We start from the raw sequence: 9,843 nt of genomic DNA on the forward strand, positions 1-9,843 counted from the left end.
TCACGTCACCCCTTTTTCCCCTTTATTATTTTAATTTTTTATTATATATATTCTTTATTTACATTTCAAATGTTATCCGCTTTCCTGGTTTCCCCCCCGGGAAATTCCCCTATCCCATTCCCCCTCCCCCTACTCACCAATCCACCCACTCCTGCTTCCCTGTCCTGGTATTCCTCTATATGGGGGCATCTAGCCTTCTCAGGACCAAGGGGCCCTTCACCTTACCTCACTGATTCAATTTAGACACCATAAAGACTTCAAAGTAAGTATGTTCATATTCTTGATAAGATGAAAAGAAACATTATTCGATGAGATTTATTTAAAGGTCAAAGTATTTACTTTTCTCATATTTCAGATTTGTTAATATTTTTTCAATATTATATAACCTTTAGAATCTGGAATCGAATTTATCATACTTGACAGGGCACACTGGTATTTTGTAGGTATAACACGGAAACACTACTAATTGGATAAATGCACCCCCCAATACACATACTAAATGAAGATAAATTATAGAATGTATATTTTCCTATGTATAATAGAACTTACCTTTCGGAAAATAAACATGCTCTGGATCAGAGCTAAATCAGTCAAGGAGTTTAATAGTTGAATTAGCTGTAGTGGAAATAGCTGTAATGTGATGCCTCTGTAACTGGAGCTGTTAATTCCTGAGCAAGCCTAAAAGGTGCAGAGCTGTCTGTGTTTTTTGGTACACAGAATATCAAATATGGTTGAAGAGTGAAGAGCTGACTGAGTGCCAGGACTCTGCTGGGCAATGCAGTTAAGTCTGAATTATATCAGTGTCTTCCATGTACAACACATGATACAGGAATGATAGTCATCTCCTGGACACGTTCATACCTTCTCATACGCTTCTCATACCTTTCTCAGTTAAGATAGAACTTCATTACCAGGACCAATTAAATATAAGGAGGTGAATGCACTGTCCACATTTTGGACAATTACTAGAGTGTTATTTTTAATATCTTTGACAAATAACTAAAGAATATTACTCGGGACCTCTACTGGACTAAGTAAATTAAAATCTTAAAAACATAGTGGAAATATTTGCTTTTGAATATCTCTGCAGCATATATATAAAAATATCAACATTTACTAACTATAGGTAAACTGTAGCGTTTTATAAGTAATCATACACTTTTGTGCAAGCTGTGTTGTTATTTATTTTCAAGATAGTATTTGTTTTCACATCTAGTATCTAAGATGTATGGCAGTGCATTGAGCACTTTCCTGTATTAACTATTTTAAGCTGAGCTTTCATTTGTACCATTCCAGAGCTCCCCCTTACTCTAGGTGGAATCACTGTCAAGAGATCCTGCAGGCATTGAAACAATGTTTCCTCATCCTTTCCAGCCTCTCTCTATTTCTAACAAAACTAGTAAAGTGGTATGGAAGAGAGGAAATGACTCACTTGTAAAACCTGGCACTGTAGAACACTTGAAACAGAGCGACACTCACATGTTATTGTAATACTTAATAGCAAAATACACTAGTTATGTGTGGGAATGGAAAGCAGTTACACACAATGGGGGTGTGAACTGAAGAACATATTAAAGAATGGAACAGGTGACAGCCTATTTGATGTGTAGGATTTTAATATACACACAGAAAAGTCAGGAGCGAGAGCCCTGTGTCTCAACTCCCCTACCCTCCCTTACTACCTCCCTCTCTCTCTCTCTCCCTCTCTCCCTCCCTCCCTCTCTCCCTCTCTCTGTCTCTCTGTCTCTCTGTCTCTCTGTCTGTCTCTCTCTCTCTCTCTCTCTCACACACACACACACACACACACACACACAGAGAGAGAGAGAGAGAGAGAGAGAGGTGCTATTCAATTGTTGTAAATAAGAATTAAATTCCATTATTTTCTGGCAAATAGTACCAGAGATTATCATGTGACATTGAGTGAGAAATACTCAAAAGACATGTTCTGTTATCTTTTAAAATTTGGATACAGGCATGAAAGTAAACAAAAATGGCATGATTGTGATAGAAAGCTTCCCAGATGGGGTCCAGGACACTAATAAAAGGGGAAGAAAAATAGAAGTAGGGATGACAAAATTCATTAACTAAAGCACCAGGAATGTGTCTGTGCTGAAATGTCAAAGTAAAACTTATTAACTCATACAACTCTTCACTTAATAAGGATATATTTTGCCATAAAGTTTCAACATACATTCATGCAGTAAAATAGATTCTTTTTTTATTTGATATATTTTTTATTTCATTTCAAATGATTTCCCCTTTTCTGGCCGCCCACTCCCCGAAAGTCCCATAAGCCCTCTTCCCTCCCCCTGTTGTCCCATCAACCCTTCCCACTTCCCTGTTCTCGTTTTGCCATATACTGCTACACTGAGTTTTCCAGAACCAGGCCACTCCTCCATTCTTCTTGTACATCATTTGATCTGTGGATTATCTTTTGGGTATTCCAATTTTCTAGGCTAATATCCACTTATTAGTGAGTGCATACCATGATTAATCTTTTGAGACTGTGTTACCTCACTTAGTATGATGTTCTCCAGCTCTATCCATTTGTCTAAGAATTTCATGAATTCATTGTTTCTAATGGCTAAATAGTACTCCATTGTGTATATATATATATATATATCATATTTTTTGCATCCATTCTTCCGTTGAGGGATACCTGGGTTCTTTCCAGGTTCTGACTATGATAAAAAGGGCTGTGATGAACATAGTGGACCACATATCATTATTACCTGCTGGGGAATCATCTGAATATATGCCCAGGAGTGGTATAGCAGGATCCTCCAAAAGTGACGTGCCCAGTTTTCTGAGGAACCACCAGATTGATTTCCAGAATGGTTGTACCAATTTGCAACCCCACCAGCAGTGGAGGGGTTTTCCTCTTTCTCCACATCCTCGCCAACACCTGCTGTCTCCTGAATTTTTAATCTTAGCCATTCTGACTGGTGTAACGTGAAATCTCAGGGTTGTTTTGATTTGCATTTCCCTAATGACTAATGAAATCGAGCAATTTTTAAGATGCTTCTCAGCCACCTGAAGTTCTTTGGGTGAAAATTCTTTGTTTAGCCATGTACCCCATTTTTAATAGGGTTATTTGGCTTTCTGGGGTCTAATTTCTTTAGTTCTTTGTATATATTGGATATTAGCCCTCTATCTGATGTAGGGTTGGTGAAGATCTTTTCCCAATTTGTTGGTTGCCAATTTGTCCTTTTGATGGTGTCCTTTGCCTTACAGAAACTTTGTAATTTTATGAGGTCACATTTATCTATTTTTTTTTATCTTAGAGCATAAGCTATTGGTGTTCTGTTCAGAAACTTTCCCCCTGTACCGATGTCCTCAAGTGACTTCGCCAGTTTCTTTTCTATTAGCTTCAGAGTGTCTGGCTTTATGTGGAGGTCCTTGACCCATTTGGAGTTGATCTTAGTACAAGGAGATAAGGATGGATCAATTCGCATACTTCTGCATGCTGACCTCATGTTGAACCAGCATCATTTGTTGAAAAGGTTATCTTTTTTTCCCCTGGATGTTTTTACCTCTTTTGTTGAGGATCAAGTGGCCATCGGTGTGTGGGTTCATTTCTGGATTTTCAATCCTATTCCATTGATCCACCTGCCTGTCACTGTACCAATACCATGCAGTTTTTAACACTATTGCTCTGTAGTATTCCTTCAGGTCAGGGATACTGATTCCCCCAGAATTTCTTTTGTTGTTGAGAATAGTTTTAGCTATCCTGGGTTTTTTGTTATTCCAAATGAATTTGAGAATTGCTCTTTCTAACTCTATCAAGAACTGAGTTGGGATTTGGATGGGCATTGCATTGAATCTGTATATTGCTTTTGGCAAAATGGCCATTTTAATTATATTAAATCTGCCAATCCACGAGCATGGGAGATTTTTCCATTTTCTGAGGTCTTCTTCCATTTCCTTCTTCAGAGACTTGAAGGTCTTGTCATACAGATTTTTCACTTGTTTGGTTAGAGTCACACCGAGGTACTTTATACTGTTTGTGACTATTGTGAAGGGTGTCATTTCCCTAATTTCTTTCTCAGCCTGCTATCCTGAGTATAGGAAGGCTACTTATTTGCTTGAATTGATTTTATAACCTGCCACTTTGCTGAAGTTGTTTATCAGCTGTAGGAGCTCTCTATTGGAGTTTTTTGGGTCACTTAGGTAGACTATCATGTCGTCTGCAAATAATGATAGTTTGACTTCTTCCTTTCCAATTTGTATCCCTTTGACCTCCTTATGTTGTCGAATTGCCCGAGCTAGTAAATCAAGTACAATATTGAAAAGATAGAGAGAGGGCAGCCTTGTCTAGTGTTTGATTTTAGTGGGATTGCTTCAAGTTTCTCTCCATTTAGTTTGATGTTGGCTACCAGTTTGCTGTATATTGCTTTTACTATGTTTAAGTATGGGTCTTGAATTCTTGTTCTTTCCAAGACTTTAAGCATGAAAGGATGCTTAATTTTGTCAAATGCCTTTTCAGCATCAAATGAAATGACCATGAGGGTTTTTTCTTTGAGTTTGTTTATGTAGTGGATTGCATCGATGCATGTCTGTATATTGAACCATCCCTGCATCCCTGGGATAAAGCCTACTTGATCATGGTGGATGATCGTTTTTATGTGCAGATTCTTTAAAACCTAAAGTTCTTTATAGCTTTATGAAGAACTGGGTTGTGATTTTTATAGGGGTTGCATTGAATCTGTAGATTGCCTTTGGCAAAATGGCCATTTTAAATATATTAATCCTGCCAATCCACGAGCATGGAAGATTTTTCCATTTTCTGAGATCTTCTTCAACTTCTTTCTTCAGAGATCTGAATTTCTTGTCATATAGGTCTTTCACTTGTTTTATTAGAGTCACCCCAAGATACTTTATGTTGTTTGTGGCTATTGTGAAGGGTGTCGTTTCCCTAATTTCTTTCTCAGTCTGCTTATCCTTTGAGTATATAAAGGCTACTGATTTTTCTTGAGTTGATTTTGTAGCCAGCCACTTTGCTGAAGTTGTTTATCAGCTGTAGGCGTTCTCTAGTAGAGTTTTTGCTGTCACTTAAGTATACTATCATATCATCTACAAATGGTGATACTTTGACTTCTTCCTTTCCAATTTGTATCACTTTAACCTCCTTATGTTTTCTAAATGCTCTAGCTAGGACTTCAAGAACTATATTGAAAAGATATGGAGAGAGGGGGCAGCCTTGTCTAGTCCCTGATTTTAGTGGGATTGCTTCAAGTTTCACTCCATTTAGTTTGATGTTGGTTACTGGTTTGCTGTATATTGCTTTTACTATGTTTAGGTATGGGCCTTGAATTCCTGTCCTTTACAAGACTTTTAGCATGAAAGGGTGCTGGATTTTGTTGAATGGTTTTTTGAGCATCTAATAAAATGATCATGTGGTTTTTTTCTTTGAGTTTGTTTATGTAGTGGATAGCATTTATGGATTTCCTTATATTGAACCATCCCTGCATCTCTGGGATGAAGCCTACTTGATCATGCTGGATGATCGTTTTGATGTGTTCTTGGATTCGGTGGGCAAGAATTTAATTGAGTATTTTTGCATCGATATTCATAAGGGAAATTGGCCTGAAAATCTCTTTCTTAGTTTGATCTTTGTGTGGTTTTGGTATCAGCGTAATAGTGGCTTAATGGAAGGAGTTGGGTAGTGTTCCTTCTGTTTCTATTTGGTGGAAGAGTTTGAAGAGTATTGGTGTTAAGTCTTCTTTGAAGGTCTGGTAGAATTCTGTACTGAAACAATCTGGTCCTGTGCTTTTTTGTTCGGGAGGCTATCTATGACCCCTTCTATTTCGTTAGGGGTTATGGGTCTGTTTAGATGGTCTATTTGATCCTGGTTTAATTTTGGTAATTGGTATCTGCCTAAGAAAATGTCCATTTCCTCCAGATTCTCCAGCTGCGTTGAGTACAGGTTTTTGTAGTAGGATCTGATGATTTTTTTGAATTTCCTCGGTTTCTGTTGTAAGATCTCACTTTTCATTTATAATTTTGCTAATTTGGATACTTTCTCTGTGCCCTTTGGTTAGTCTGGCTAAGGGTTTATCTATCTTGTTGATTTTTTTCAAAGAACCAGCTTTTGGTTTTGTTGATTCTTTGTATGGTTCTCTTTGTTTCTACTTGATTGATTTCAGCCCTGAGTTTGATGATTTCCTGTCTTCTTCATCTGGAATAACAAAAAACCCAGGATAGTTAAAACTATTCTCAACAGTAAAAGAACTTAAGGGTGATTCAGTATCCCGGACCTCAAACTTTACTACAGAGCAACAGTGATAAAAACTGCATGGTATTGGTACAATGTCAGGCAAGCAGATCAATGGCATAGGATTGAAGACCCAGAAATGGACCCACACACCTATGGTCACTTGATCTTCAAAAAAGGAGCTGAAAGCATCCAGTGGAAAAAAGGATAGTCTTTCCAACAAATGGTGCTGGTTCAATTGGAGGTCAGCATGCAGAAGAATCTGAATCAATCCATTCTTATCTCCTTGTACCAAGCTCAACTCCAAGTGGATCAAGGACCTCCACATAAACCCTGACACACTGAAACTAATAGAAAGGAAACTGGGGAAAACCCTTGAGGATATGGACACAGGGGAAAAGTTCCTGAATAGAACACCAATAGCTTATGCTCTAAGATCAAGAATTGACAAATGGGACCTCATAAAACTACAAAGTTTCTGTAAAGCAAAGGACACTGTCAAAAGGACAAAATGTCAACCAACAGATTGGGAAAGGTTCTTCACCAACCCTAAATCCGACAGAGGGCTAATATCTAATATATACAAAGAACTCAAGAAGGTAGAACCCAGAGAACCAAATAACCCCATTAAAAAGTGAGGAGTCTGGAAAGACTCAGTGCAAGATTATAGGGAAATTCCAGAACAGGGAAGCGGGAAGGGGTAGATGGAGGAACAGGGGGAGGGAAGAGGGCTTATGGGACTTGTGGGGAGTAGGGACCCAGAAAAGGGGAAATCATTTGAAATGTAAATTAAAAAATATATCAATTAAAAAGAAGTGAGGTATGGAGCTAAACAAAGTATTTTCACATGAAGAACTTCTGAGGGCTGAGAAACACCTTAAGAAATGTTCAACATCTATTTTGTGGAATAGTTTGAAGAGTATTGGTGTTAACTCTTCTTTGAAGGCCTGGTAGAATTCTGCACTGAAACCATCTGGTCCTGTGCTTTTTTTGGTTGGAAGACTTTCTATGACTCCTTCTATTTCTTTAGGCTTTAGGGGACTGTTTAGATGGTCTAGTTGGTCCTGATTTAATTTTGGTATTTGGTATCTCTCAAGGAAATTGTCCATTTCCTCCAGATTCTCCAGTTGTGTTGAGCACAGGCTCTTGTAGTAGGATCTGATGATTTTTTGGATTTCCTCAGTTTCCGTTGTTATATCTCCCTTTTCATTTCTAAGTTTGTTAATTTGGATACTTTCTCTGTGCCCTTTGGTCAGTCTGGCTAAGGGTTTATCTATCTTGTTGATTTTCTCAAAGAACCAGCTCCTGGTTTTGTTGATTTTTTGTATGGTTCTCTTTGTTTCTACTTGATTGATTTCGGCCCTGAGTTTGATGATTTCCTGCCTTCTACTCCTCCTGGGTGAAATAGCTTATTTTTGTTCTAGGGCTTTCAGGTGTGTCATTAAGCTGGTAATGTATGCTCTCTCCATTTTCTTTTTGGAGGCACTCAGGGCTATGAGTTTTCCTCTTAGCACTGCTTTCATTGTGTCCCATAGATTTGGGTATGTTGTGTTTTCATTTCCATTGTGTTCTAAAAAGTCTTTAACTTCTTTATTTCTTCCTTGACCAAGGTATCATTGAGTAGAGTATTGTTCAATTTCCACGTGTATGTGGGTTTTCTATTGTTTCTGTTGCTATTGAAGACCACTTTTACTCCATAGTGATCATATAGGAGGCATGGGATTAGTTCGATCTTCTTATATTTGTTGAGGTCTGTCTTGTGACCAATTATATGGTCGATTTTGGAGAAGGTACCATGAGGTGCTGAAAAAAAGGTATATTCTTTTGTTTTAGGATAGAATGTTCTATATATATCTGTTAAATCTAATTGGTCCAAAGCTTCAATTAGTTTTATTGTGTCCTTGTTTAGTTTCTGTTTTCCTGATCGGTCCATTGAGGAAAGTGCAGTGTTGAAGTCACCCACAATTATTGTGTTAGGTGCAATGTGTGCTTTGTGTTTTAATAAAGTTTCTCTTATGAAAGAGGGTGCCCTTGCATTTGGAGCATAGATGTTCCGGATTGAGAGTTCTTCTTGTTGTATTTTTCCTTTGACCAGCAAGAAGTGTCCCTCAGAGTCTCTTTTGATGACTTTGGGTTGAAAGTCAATTTTATCTGATATTAAAATGGCTACTCCAGCTAGAACACTACCCAATTCCTTCTACGAAGCCACAATTACGCTGATACCAAAGCCACACAAAGATCCAACAAAGAAAGAGAACTTCAGACCAATTTCCCTTATGAACATCGATGCAAAAATACTCAATAAAATTCTTGCCAACTGAATCCAAGAACACATCAAAACGATCATCCACAATGATCAAGTAGGCTTTATCCCGGGAATGCAGGGTTGGTTCAATATACAGAAATCCATCAATACAATCCACTACATAAACAAACTCAAAGAACAAAACCACATGGTCATTTCATTGGATGCTGAAAAAGCATTTGACAAAATTCAGCATCCTTTCATGCTTAAAGTCTTGGAGAGAACAGGAATTCAAGGCCCATACCTAAACATAGTAAAAGCAATATACAGCAAACAGGTAGCCAGCATCAAACTAAATGGAGAGAAACTTCAAGCAATCCCACTGAAATCAGGGACCAGACAAGGCTGCCCCCTTTCTCCTTATCTTTTCAATATTGTACTTGAGGTACTAGCTCGGGAAATTCGACAACATAAGGAGGTCAAAGGGATACAAATTGGAAAGGAGGAAGTCAAACTATCATTATTTGCAGACGACATGATCATCTACCTAAGTGACCCAAAGAACTCCACTAGAGAGCTCCTACAGCTGATAAACAACTTCAGCAAAGTGGCAGGTTATAAAATCAACTCAAGCAATTCAGTGGCCTTCCTATACTCAAAGGATAAGCAGGCTGAGAAAGAAATTAGGGAAATGACCCCCTTCACAATAGCCACAAACAGTATAAAGTATCTTGGGGTGACTCTTACCAAACATGTGAAAGCTCTGTATGACAAGAACTTCAAGACTCTGAAGAAGGAAATGGAAGAAGACCTCAAAAAATGGGAAAACCTCCCATGCTCATGGATCAGTAGAATCAATATAGTTAAAATGGCCATTTTGCCAAAAGCAATATACAGATTCAATGCCATACCCATCAAAATCCCAACTCAATTCTTCACAGAGTTAGAAAGAGCAATTATCAAATTCATGTGGAACAACAAAAAACCCAGGATGGCTAAAACTATTCTCAGCAACAAAAGAAAATCTGGGGGAATCAGTATCCCTGACCTCAAGCAATACTACAGAGCAATAGTGTTAAAAACTGCCTGGTATTGGTACAGTGACAGGCAGGAGGATCAATGGAACAGGATTGAAGATCCAGAAATGAACCCACACACCTATGGACACTTGATCCTCGACAAAGAGGCTGAAAACATCCAATGGAAAAAAGATAGCCTTTTCAACAAATGGTGCTGGTTCAACTGGAGGTCAGCATGCAGAAGAATACGAATTGATCCATCCTTGTCTCCTTGTACTAAGCTCAAATCCAAATGGATCAAGGACCTCCACATAAAGCCAGACACTCTGAAGCTAATAGAAAAGAAACTGGGGAAGATCCTTGAG

The sequence above is a fragment of the Apodemus sylvaticus genome, chromosome 20 (assembly GCF_947179515.1).
Source record: "Apodemus sylvaticus chromosome 20, mApoSyl1.1, whole genome shotgun sequence".
Taxonomy (NCBI): Eukaryota; Metazoa; Chordata; class Mammalia; order Rodentia; family Muridae; genus Apodemus; species Apodemus sylvaticus.